The sequence below is a fragment of the Octopus bimaculoides genome, chromosome 1 (genome assembly GCF_001194135.2).
Source record: "Octopus bimaculoides isolate UCB-OBI-ISO-001 chromosome 1, ASM119413v2, whole genome shotgun sequence".
NCBI lineage: Eukaryota > Metazoa > Mollusca > Cephalopoda > Octopoda > Octopodidae > Octopus > Octopus bimaculoides.
Window position 1 is genome coordinate 167,729,597 of NC_068981.1, and position 12,500 is coordinate 167,742,096.

The 12,500-nt window shown below is 36.9% G+C and overlaps 1 protein-coding gene across 4 annotated transcripts in view; it reads left to right on the forward strand.

The window, feature by feature from the left end:
- LOC106883135 (small conductance calcium-activated potassium channel protein 2) overlaps window positions 1–12,500 on the forward strand; it is a 545,874-nt gene that overhangs the window by 295,747 nt on the left and 237,627 nt on the right. The window lies entirely within an intron of this gene.

Sequence of the window (12,500 nt, forward strand, 5' to 3'; positions counted from 1 at the left end):
ATATATATACGACAAGCTTCTTTCAGTTTTCGTCTACTAAATCCACACGCAAGGCTTTGGTTGACCCAAGGCTTTAGTAGAAAACACTTGCCCGAGGTGCCACGCAGAGGGATCGGACTCAGATTATAGAACATATCTATAGATTATCGTTGTTGGTCTTCTTGTCTCCCGCTTATCTCTCTTAAATCATCTGTCAAAAGATATCTGCTTAGTTATTTTTCTTTTCTGAGGTGTAGTTGCCCGACAAGGAATTTGATCTGAGGCTGTATTGAAACTAAAACAGTTATCATGAAGATACACTGAGATTGTCAACTTCACTTAAATATTTATTATTTGGTATCAAAGTTTTCGTCACACCAACTGAGGCCTAGTCACTGATGCGGTTTCACTGCATCTGGTTTATGGCGAATGTGTTAGCATATATAGGCTTCAAGGCTATTAATATACATTTTTATAGACGAAAAATTATATTTATAACGCTGAAATCTATATATGCTGACCGATACCCTCGCTACAAACTAGCTGCAGTAGAACTGCATCATTGATCAGGATGCAATTGGTGAGTTGCTGCAACGAAAATGTTATCCCCAAACGATAAATGTTTAAGTGAAGTTTACTGTCTTCATATGTTTTTGAATGACTAATATGCGCATTCCACATTGTAGTTGGTTAATTTTTCTTTTCTTTATAAATTTTCTTGTAGCAGAAAATAGCCTCGAGAATAACATCAGATGCTTTTGTAAATCTGTCAGTATTTGTGGTTGTGACCCAAACAGAGCCAATGTTTTCTCAGTCATACTGAAGTCTTCAACCATTTGCTTATAGCTAGACTTCTTACATTCCTCAACTTTGTATTCCTTTTCACTGACTTTTTTTTCTGGACCGTCTCTGAATCCAGTACAATAGAATTCTCATTGCATATTCCTTTGTGTAACATTTCAACACATCATCGTTATCGTCTGCTTCAGTTTCTATAATTGCTTACCCAGTTTCATCCGGTTCTTGTCCACTGAAGTGAAGTATTTCTGAAGAAATCTTTTGAAGTTATTGCTAAATTGCATGCACAGCTTCTTCCAAACATCTTTTCATATTTCTTACTAAAATTGATACGACTGATATTCAGTTTGAATTTGATTTTCACTAAGTTTTCAACAGTAAGAATATTTGAAACAATTGCAATGCTGGAACGGAATGGATGTGTGAAATATCTAGTATAGTGGTTAATGAAAATATGACCCCAGAAATTTAGGGATACAAGATAAAAGTGTGTCGGTGATTTGGGTCGGAAACCCTTTGAAGAACGCTCTGCTCGACTGAGTCGATACAACACCAACAAATTTCTTTTTCAGTTAGTTGCTTTAGATCAGTAGGACTTACATGTATTTATTATGTGATGTGATTAAAACAGCCCACTCTACTGGGATTGTCCCGTCAATTTTGTGGGACTTGGTTGTTATTTTATTACAATGAAACTTATATAAGTCTATCTATATGTGTAACTAAAGCACTGCCCAGTCCTTCCCCTTATCGTCTGTATACTTTTTCTAAATAACTCTTACCTTGCTCCGTCTCTGACACAAGCAACCATCCTGAAAGAAAGAAAGAGTTTGTGTGTGTGTGTGTGTGTGTGTGTGTGTGTGTGTGTGTGTGTGTGTGTGCGTGTGTGTGTGCGTGTGTGTGTGTGACTATGTGTGTAAGAGGGAGAGAGAGAGTGAGTGAGAGAGAGGGAGTTGATGTGGGAATACAAAACCTGAGTCAAGTTTATTTCAAGTCAACGAAGTCAAGTTTATTTCAAGTCAACATCGGCGAGGTACACTTCAAATTCAAAAGTTATAAGACAAATTTTTCTCGGATCACACCCAACATCTAATACTACGAAAGCACACAATGTACAATTTAATCTATGCAATTTCATGTATACAAAAACACGCGATAATATTTATATTACATAAACTAGAAGAAAACATCCTGGTGGGGATGGGGGACGGTGTTTCTCCTAGAATCATTAACAAAGTGAATAAATATGCGAAGGTATGCTGTTGACGTAGTTTATCGCATTCCCTATGATGAAGAGAGCAAATCTCATGACTCGAGTTTGTTACACAATCACACACGTTAGCTTTACATTTGCCTTTGGCCTCATCAGGATTCGTAAAACAATGAGGGTTATGTGGTATCAGCATATTTTCTACTACTACTACTACTACTAATACTACTACTACTACTACTACTACTACTACTACTACTACTACTACTACTACTACAATACAGAGATCTATAATCTTATGAGCAAATATTAATTAGGATGAATCTAATTTTTATTGTTGTTTAGCCCCTGCGCCAACGCTGATTGAACAGATAATCCGACCACCTTCCTTAGCAACAGCAGCAGCGGTAGTGTAGGGATGGTGGTGGTATTATTACTATTACTATTATTATTATTATTTTTATTATTATTATTATTATTATTATTATTATTATTATTATTATTAGTAGTAGTAGTAGTAGTAGTAGTAGTAGTAGTAGTAGTAGTAGTAATAGTAGTAGTAGTACAATTGTTTCTAATTTTGGTACAAGGCCAGTAATTTTGAGAAGAGGGCGGTAGTCGATTACATAAACGCCAGTACTTGACTGGTATTTTATTTTAGCGGTCCCAGAGAGACGCAAGGTAACGTTGACCCTAGCTAAATTTGAACTCAAAATATAAAGAGCCGCAAAGAACGCTGCAAGTTATTTTTTCCGATGTTTTAACGAATCTACAAGCTCACATCTTTGTATATAATAATAATAATTTATAATAATAATAATAATAATAATAATAATAATAATAATAATAATAATAATAATAATAATAATATTTTTTCCAGTATGGGCAGAAAGCCTGGAATTTTTGTTCAACTGGTACTTATTTTATCGACCTCGAAATACACATCTCTCGAATAATCATGTAACCTTTTAAGGACATGCTGACTTCTAAAAGTCCGTATATCAATTCTCGTCATTTTCGCATTTATCACCTACTCATATTACTCTACAAATGTGACAACATGTAAATAGCCAATGTAGTCCTTGATGTCTCTGACTGTTGCCCTTGACTGATCCTGACTCGTGCATTGCAGTACATGAGCCTATAAGTGGGTATATACACCACTATCTCTGCTTGAGGTTTTACCTCGACCTGATCTTCATCACCAAGCATACACTGTTGAATGCCTTGTTCTGGACGATAAAAATTACACTCCTCTATAACTTGGGCAAAGCTTCTTGTCGTTTTAGAACATAAACAAAGTGCCCTTCTCTTCACTAGGCAGAGACATATCATTTTTCCCCTTGGTTGCTTCTGTACAAACTTCTCGGGCAAGGAGGCAGAGTCTTTTGTAACACACGGCTGCCAGGCATTTTACTTTGACTGGACCTTGCCCATTTACAAAATTTATTTATCGAAGTTGATATCTGCAAAACATTGTTTTTTTTTTTCTTTGTCGTTAAGTGAATCACCGAAGCTATTTCAGTTGCATGTATTGCCACAGAAAGGATTCCTGGAGATTAAAAAAAAAAATTTTATTCGTTTTCATTGGAGTTTCTTTGCGAGACTGTTGTCTCAAACTCTCCTCCTCGACACACAAGTAAATTAAATAAACTGAGAGGAAAAGAATAATTTTTGTGCCTTTATAATTAATAATCGAACGCAATATTGCAAACACACTGGAACACACACACATACACATATACACACACACGAACGCACACAGAAAACATGGTAACTTTTAGATAAAATACTGTAATCCAAAAACAGGAGTGATGCATAAACATGTCTTGTCAGGTCAAAAAATACTGATGACGACAACATTAAGGATAGTTGTGATTGTGGTAGTAGTAGTGAATAGGGCGGTGATAACTTTTTATCTATCACAAAGTGCGTGCAGTTATCTTTAATTACATTACAATATTTTTTTTTCAGGAACGTATATGATATATGACCAAAATCCTTTGTTAGTGACAGAAGCAGTACTAATACCAAAAGGTAGTCTTTATATCCAGCTTAGCGTAAACTCCTTCTTAGAACACTGAATACTGTGTTATTAGCCTTGAAGGAACCTCTCATATAGGCAATTGGTGCATAAAAGCATAGGCATAGATCTTAGCAGATGTGAATCATCTGTTATGGACGCCGGAACTCCCATATCATGTGATTTCATTCTACTGGAACACGTCAGTGAGAGGTGTCAAGTCATTGAATTCCAATCAAATCCTGCTGCAACGATATATAGAATATCAGCATCTGAAAAGATGCTGATGTCGGAAATAGCCAGCAGGCTAATTAAATATTAATCATTAGCGACGGTAGCAGTATTAATGTCAAACAATAATCTTCATATTCAATTTAACATGAACCCCTTGATAAAACAGCAAATACTGTGTTATTAGATTTGAGAGATCCTCTCATATAGGCGCTTGGTGCATAAAAGTACAGCACTAACAAATCATAGCAGACGAAATTCGTCTGTCATGGGCGCTAGGATTCTCACATCAGGTGACTACGGTCTATTGCACCTCATTAGATGGGAAGCACCGGTCACTGCATACTTGTCAAATCTCGCTGCCATGTTATATACAATATCAACATATTTTCTACGCTATCTCCACCGACGGGAAAGGAGTATCTAACGTTTTAGGTAGTGCAAGGTTTCTACAAACGTAGGCTTGCTAGGTGCAGTTATATTACACCAAGATGCACCACACGGTTACTTTGGCTTAGTGTCGGACAAAATGTCCATCTGACTTTACTTTCTCATTTCAATTACTGGTGAGGTAAAATTTGGATTTCATTTCTCCGTGGTATCTAAAAGAATGCGCCAGACAAGTACCTGGGTCGATGGCATCGAAGAAAACACCCCAACCCCATAAATTGCTGTCTTTGTGCTTAAATTAGAAAAAGTATTATTATATATTATTATACAATATCTTTATGAAAACCAAAGTACGAAGAAACTAATAGAAGTCTGCGTCGATAATGAAATTTATTTAGTAAAGTTCACACATTTGAATGAGTGCAAACAGTACAAGGTGGCGTAAATATTGACGTTTCGAGTAAAGCTTTTCTTCGAAAAAAAAGAAGTAATTATTTTAGAATTATAATTTCTCACTCTCTCTCTCTCTCTCTCTCTCTCTCTCTCTCTCTCTCTCTCTCTCTCTCTCTCTCTCCCTTTCTCCCACTTTCTCTCTGGCCCAACCACTCTCATTCTCCCGGAGAGCCGTCAGTATCTAATCTTTCCCACGGCATGCGAACTTTGTTAAATTCGTTAAATTTTTTATTAAGTCATATAGTGTGAGGTGAGGTTTTGCTTTGGTATTGAGAAGCTGTTATTGTCTCTAACGTTAATGTATTATCGATGTTTTACGTAATCTACTTTGATGTTTTCAACTTGATTGTGTTACGAACTGCATGAGTGAACATCCAGTGGTGTAGACCTATTTCTGTACAAATAGCTGTAATCCTAAAACATCAAGCAATGGCTGTTGTTCTTGTTGTTATTGTTGATGAGAGTGATGAGGATGATGAAAATGTTTTTGTTGTCGTTGTTGTTGCCGTGTAGCACCAGGTCGGTCGTAATAGAGCGGATATCGGTGATCAACTTAACAACTAGATGTGGTCGGCAGATCCACAGCAATGGATGCTCAATGCCTCTTTGTAGCTGAGGACTAGAGGACCAAACAGCACATTGTAACGTGCAGAGATTATTGTAGATGGTGCAGTTATGCCGTCTGGACATGCCATATGTATTCTTACTACTATCAAATCTGTTTCTATACGAAGGGGAGCTGAAAAGTTGCTGGATTTGGGTAAAAGAAAATACAGGAGGATCAGTTAATTATGATTTTATTCAACATATTCTCCTCTCAGATTCTCACACTTATCGCAGTGGTCCTTCAGGTTTTCTAAGCCTTGCAAAAGAACTCAGAATGTTGGGCCTCCAACCAGGTCTTTCACGATACCCTTAAAGCCAGGAACTTGTCAGTACTCTCTCGTAAATCCATAGTGTTTTTATTTCACAATGAAGACGAAAAACAGGAATTAAATCAGAAAGCAAACAGCGGCTGATCTGCAACAATTAGTGATGATGTAGTGCATCTCTGTGCAATACAAAAACGAATGGTAACTATAGGCACTGCTGGAATCTTTGGACTTTGCGTAATATTTGTTTCGACTGATTAAGACACCAGTATCCTTAGGATACTGTAGTAGTATTAGTAGTAGTAGACTTTTGCATTTGAAGGATTTAACTGTAAGGTTTGCAATCTCTTGCAAAAATTAACTGTGCGCCAATTTTCCTTGCAACTTATCATAACAAAGTAAAAAGAACATAAAACAACGAAACTCGCATCATTATAGACTCTTCGCAAATCACATTCACAGTCTACCTGCCCAACTAAAGAAAATTACCAAAAACGACACGCATCCTTGGCATACGAAGAAGATAGATGATGCTGTAGTCGTCGTCGTCGTCGTCGTCGTCGTCATCGTCGTTGTTTTTGTTGTTTAATCCCAGATCTATTCGAATAGAGAACGAGAATACTCTACGTGGTTTTATTCGGTCAGTCTCGGAGCAACAGGCCGCTACAACATCTATGTTGTGTCTTGTCTACTGTTTGCATTTCAGTGCCTTACTGTTTGTTCTTGTTGCATCTGTTCCTGACTCATCTTCCATTTAGAAACCTCTTTTTTTTTTTAATGTATTTTCTATGTCGTGTTGGGGTGTTGTGTGGTGATTGGGAATAGTGGGTGTATATCCACGTTGTGATTTGATAAGGAAGAAAACAAAAGTTGGTGATGCCAAGAATTTAAAAGAACCATAGCCGTCACTTCCAGTCGAATAGGTCACAGTAGAATGTACCATGCTTCCGCTACTTGTTTTAGCATATGTAGTGGCGATCAAGTAGGTGGCGAGCAAACGTGTGGCAAGCAAACGGGTGGCGAACAAACGGGTGGCGAGCAAACGGGTGACGAGCTGGTAGTGTCGTTAGCACGCCGGGCGAAATGCTTAGCGGCCTTTCGTCCGTCTTCACGTTCAAATGTTGCCGGGGTTGACTTTGCCTTTCATCCTTTCAGGATCGATGATATAAGTACCAGTTAAACACAGGGCTCAGTGTAATCGACTTACGCCGGTCCCTGAAATTGCTGGCCTTGTGCCAAACTTTGAAACCATTGTTATTATTATTATTATTATTATTAATATTATTATTATTATTACTATTACTACTACTACTACTACTACTACTACTACTACTACTACTACTACTACTACTACCACCACTACTATGGCGCGCTGGCAGAATCGTTAGCACGCCGGGCGAAATGATTAGCGGTATTTCGTCTGCCGCTACGTTCTGAGTTCAAATTCCGCTGAGGTCGACTTTGCCTTTCATCCTCTCGAGGTCGATAAATTAATTACCATTTGCGTACTGGGGTCGATATAATCGAATAATTTCCTTCCTCAAAATTTCAGCCCTTGTGCTTTTAGAAGAAAAGTTTGTTATTATTATTATTATTAATATTATTATCATTAAGGTGAGCCGGTAAAATTGTTAGCACGTCTGTATGTTCTGAGATCAAATTCTACTAAGGTTGACTTTGTCATTTATCTTTTCAGGATTGATAAAATAAGAACCAGTTCAACACTGGGGGCCATGTAATCGACTTACCACTCCCCCAAAATTGCTGACCTTGTGTCAAAATTAGAAAGAATTATTATATCATCATCATCATCATCATCATATAGTGTTTTACAGTTTGCTATGTGGTTTATGTTGGATAGAAATCTTTGATAGTTTTCTGTTTTACTGTCGTGTTTTTCCTTTTCGCTTTCAATTATTTATTCCCTAGTTTAGCTGTCTGATGTTGAGCTTATTTCAGCTGTGTACGGTGTTCGTGCTGGTGTATTGTATTTGTGGTAGTCTCTGGTTTTTATGAGATTGACCATTTCTCATATATAATTTGGTTTTTTTTTTATATGTTGCCTAGTTGAATTTTTTTTTTCGGATGCGTCTATAATTACGTTTGTTGAATGTATGCAGCGTTCATACGGGTGCTTGTGATGTGAATTCTGCAAACCTTGATGCTGTTTCTTTTATAAATTAAAAATACCCGATGGGCTTATTTGATAAAAGTGTTTCTGCATTCTTCAATGCTGTGTGTACTGCGATGATAATTGGTAGGTGGTCTGAGGAGAGCTGTGGCGGGGATGATTGTTTTCCAAGCAGTCGTTGAAACTAACTAAATGTGTGTTGCAGAATGTTTTGTCTGGGGAAAAGCAAAGCTGTTGCAGTTAGTTTGATGATGTATGTGTGAGTTGGAGTGATTATTTAGAATGTAAGAAGGTGAAGAAGGGGGTTATGTGACTCTATTGAGTGTTATCAGTATTTTTGGAAACCAAGAGTTCATTGAAGTCTCCCTCTATGACGGTACTTGGGAGGAGGGAAAAATGTTGTAGTTGGTGTGCGCAAGCTTGTTTGATGGTTGATTGTGGAATGTAATATACTTATGTGGTTCTTGCTGCTGGTTTCTATTATGAAAAAAAAAAACCTTATCAACAACTGCAGTAATGATATAAATATGAACTATTGTTATAATCTCCTTTTCTAACGGTCATAGGTCCACGCAGGTATATACACACTTAAAAATACACCTTGAATAACCTAACAACCTGATAAAAGAATATGTTTTTGAAAGCTTCAATTTCTAATATGGTGTCACCTGCTATTATTTTATGTATGCAATGTGTGATATATGTACAGAAGTATGATTTTTACGTTTGTTATGAAACTTCTTGCATTGTGATATGGTTTGTATAATCTGATCTGAGCTCAGTTAGGGAAAAGCAGTGTTCTCTGATGAGATATTAAGGCTATTTCTTGAATTGTTGGTACATGTTGTGAAATGGCGACTTTTTAAAGTTTATCATTTTTACACTATTAATGCTTTATTGGAGTTAAAATTATCTGTGTCAGAGAAATGCATTTAAACGGCTTTCTTTTATGTATGAACTGTTGTTATTTTCATGTATTCAGCATAGACCTGGGATATTAAGAAGAGAAATTATAATGGTAGTTTCTTGGGTAGGGATTATAGTTGCTACAGCTGCTGTTGTCATTTTCTTTAATGTGTGTTTCTGTAGAGATTTAGAAAATGTTGTTTGAATGTATTTCTCTGAGTATTTTTTTTCCCCTTAGAAGATTCCTTGATAGAGGCCACAATTAATATTGACTTCACCAGAATTTGTAGTTGCAGTGTCCTCGCTGAGAATGAATGTGGTTTTTCATTCTTGATTACAGGTGAAATTTTGATTGTTGGGGTAATTATGATTATACGTAAAATTTTGAATGTTTCCATGCATTCCCCTTTCTAGCTGTGGGCAAGACTATCAAAGGCGTTTATATATTCTATCTGGGTCACTGGAACATGTTTTTCTTCTGCTGTGACAATCATCAAGAATCATTTTGCTATTTAACAGTTGATCCCTGTATCGATATGATCCAGGTTTGCACACTTATTGTCCAACAGAGTAAATACTTTTAATGAGGAAAGCATAAATGCGCTGCATTAGAACTGACGTAAGAATCTTGTACATTGTTGCATGGCATGTTATGGGTCCGTAGCTCTTAGGAATATTTGTTTCATAGTTGGTGGGGTGGAGGAATACGTGATACCACTGGCCAGCCATTCCGGAGTAATTTGCTTTTACTTCATAATAATGTTGTAACAGTAAGTTAGTATTGTATGGGAATTTGTGAAGACATTACATCGAATATTTTGGAATCTTAAATCTTACCAAAGGACTTTCGTTTGCTGGACTTTTCCAGAGTAAATCTGACATCTTCAACATTGATCGCTTCCCATATTTGCTCTTCTATAAGTTCAGTGACTCGATTTATTTTTAATCCATGGAGATTCAGTTATGATCTTTAGCATTTAACCAAACTTTATTCCAGAACTCAAGTATTTCTTGTACTGTGGGACTCCTATTTTGATTGCGCTCTTTCCAACGAGTTCTTTGAGTTACTTTTGAACACGTTACTGTCTTTGAAGAATATGGAAGTTTTCCGATGCGGAGTATGCGCGCAGCTTCGCCCTGCACTCATTATTTTTTACCATTACTTCAGTAAATTGGTGTTCAGATTTTAATTAATAGTTTCCCATCATCTTTCTGTGCTTAAATGACTTTAATTTCTGAGTATTTCTATGCCAGATCGCGGAGATTCGATTTGTTTCTTGATTTATTTTTTTGCTATTTTATTTTTCAGTTTTAATCCAGATATTTTAGTGCATACAGTAGTAGTGTTCAAAGATGTGATGTCCAGTTCATTTTGGTTTATAATGATCTCAGGGACCGTATTCACCTGACAAATTGTCTGCCATATTTTTACTATTGCAAATCATGGGAAGGTCATTGTGTTCCTTCATGGACTTTATTTCATTCAGCGATTATTTGTTCTCAAATTTCTGTCAGCTCACATGTCCTGGTATCAACATTATTCATTTCCGCTAAACTCTTGGTAATTTTATTAGCATGCTCCTCCACAAAGGTCTGCTCTCCAGGGAGTGTATTTAAGTTGTTTCTTATTGCGTATGTCACGTTATTTACTTCTTTCTTTGATTCTGACATCATGGTTTTGTCTGTTGATTTGTGAGTTATATTTACTGGGTGGTTTCTCAAATCTGATTGTACGTTTTCTTTTGTTTGATCAATTTCAATATCGGTCAGCAGTTCCTGTTTCATAATATTTCTTCGTATAATGTTGAGATTCTTTTCTCTCCAAATTCGGTATATTTGCTCTCAGAGTTTGAAATTGCTGGTGTATACTACGTGGAAATAAAATAAGCCTCAACAACCTGTTTATTATCTTCTTTGGAGAATAAATGTGTCTTGATTCGAATGGTATCTGCTGGTGTTAGAGATTGAGGGCTCTCAAAAGGATTTGTACCGTTGGGGAAGACTTCCAGCCTCATGCTGTTGGGAAGTGTTTGAACCAGTAGCAAACTTTTCGTCTCCTCACTGGCTCTTCCCCTGATGACTTGGCACTCGTTGACCCGGGAGATTATGGGTGTGCGAGTGAGGTCCCACAAAGACCGGTATTCTTATTGAGACACCATTTCTAGATATGTTGTTCGTCGTGGCTCAAAGAAACCTGTCAATAGCTGGAGCCCACTGTGGTCGTCAGCTTGTAAGTTGGCTCCGTCAGGTTTTTATATCAGACTTTCCGGGCACATACGGCGGTCTTCTTTTAGCTTCCATCTATCAAATCCACTCACAAGGCCCCCTGGAGTTATTGTAGAAGATATTTGCACAAGTTGCCATACTGTGGGACCGAGCCCGCTGCAAGTGGTCGAGAAACAAACTTCTTACCACACACCCACACCTGTGCCTATATTATAACAACAACAACAACAACAACAACAATAATAATAATAATAATAGGGAACACTGGGGGCGTTTAACATGTGTGAGTGGTGAAACACTGCTCCGAAATCTATCCCAAAACATCGGGAGAAATATATCCGAGTAATTAATACTCATTAAAATTTATTTCTATTTTCCAAATGAAATGATGTATTTTAACTGAATCATTTCCATCACTCGCACATATGTAAGCACGCTCGCCATATTACGATCCAATCAACATCATACCATCTCCGTCCCCGACTACCATGCACCAAAAAAAAAATGAAAATTAGATTAAACCATACCCGTATTATTCAACCCAAAGGATAACAAACGGGAAGTACGTACTTTAAACTTGTTACACAAAAAGTACGAAAATTCACACGTACTAAGCCATTTAACACCAGAAATGAACTGACCAATACCCTACGAAAATGATGACCATCAAAATAAAGGGCCGGACGTTATTCATAATGTCCCACAAATAGAATCAAAAAGCTACAATATTCTTAACTGGACTCTAAATGAACTAATCAAAATAGACAGGAAAACAAGAAAAATTATGATAGGGTTTGGGATGTACCACTCAAAATCTGATATAGAAAGTTATATATACAACGTATCGAACGTGATAGCGGCCTTATACAGCTAGAAAACTATTAGAAAATAACCACCATAGGACTACAGAAATACCTACTTCAGAAGCAAGGAAAACTAATACAAAGAGCCACAAAACACGAACAAAACAAAAAACTGTTTTCAGTCTCTAAGGAAGCTGACAAATATAAAAAAGAAATTATAGTACCTAACAACTATGAAAAAAAAAAGAAGAAACAACAAAAGCTGTAAAACAATTGAAATCCAAATTAAAACTGGAACAGCAACGGATCATGATAAAACGATGGTAAGAAAAGCCCCTTCATGGCAAATACTGGGTTAAACTAAACAGAAAAGAAATAGACAAAGCAAAATCCCAACAATGGCTGAGAAGCTCAGGAGTCAAAGTCGAGACTGAAGGATTTTTAATTGCAGCACAAGACCAAAATTTTCCCACCAGAA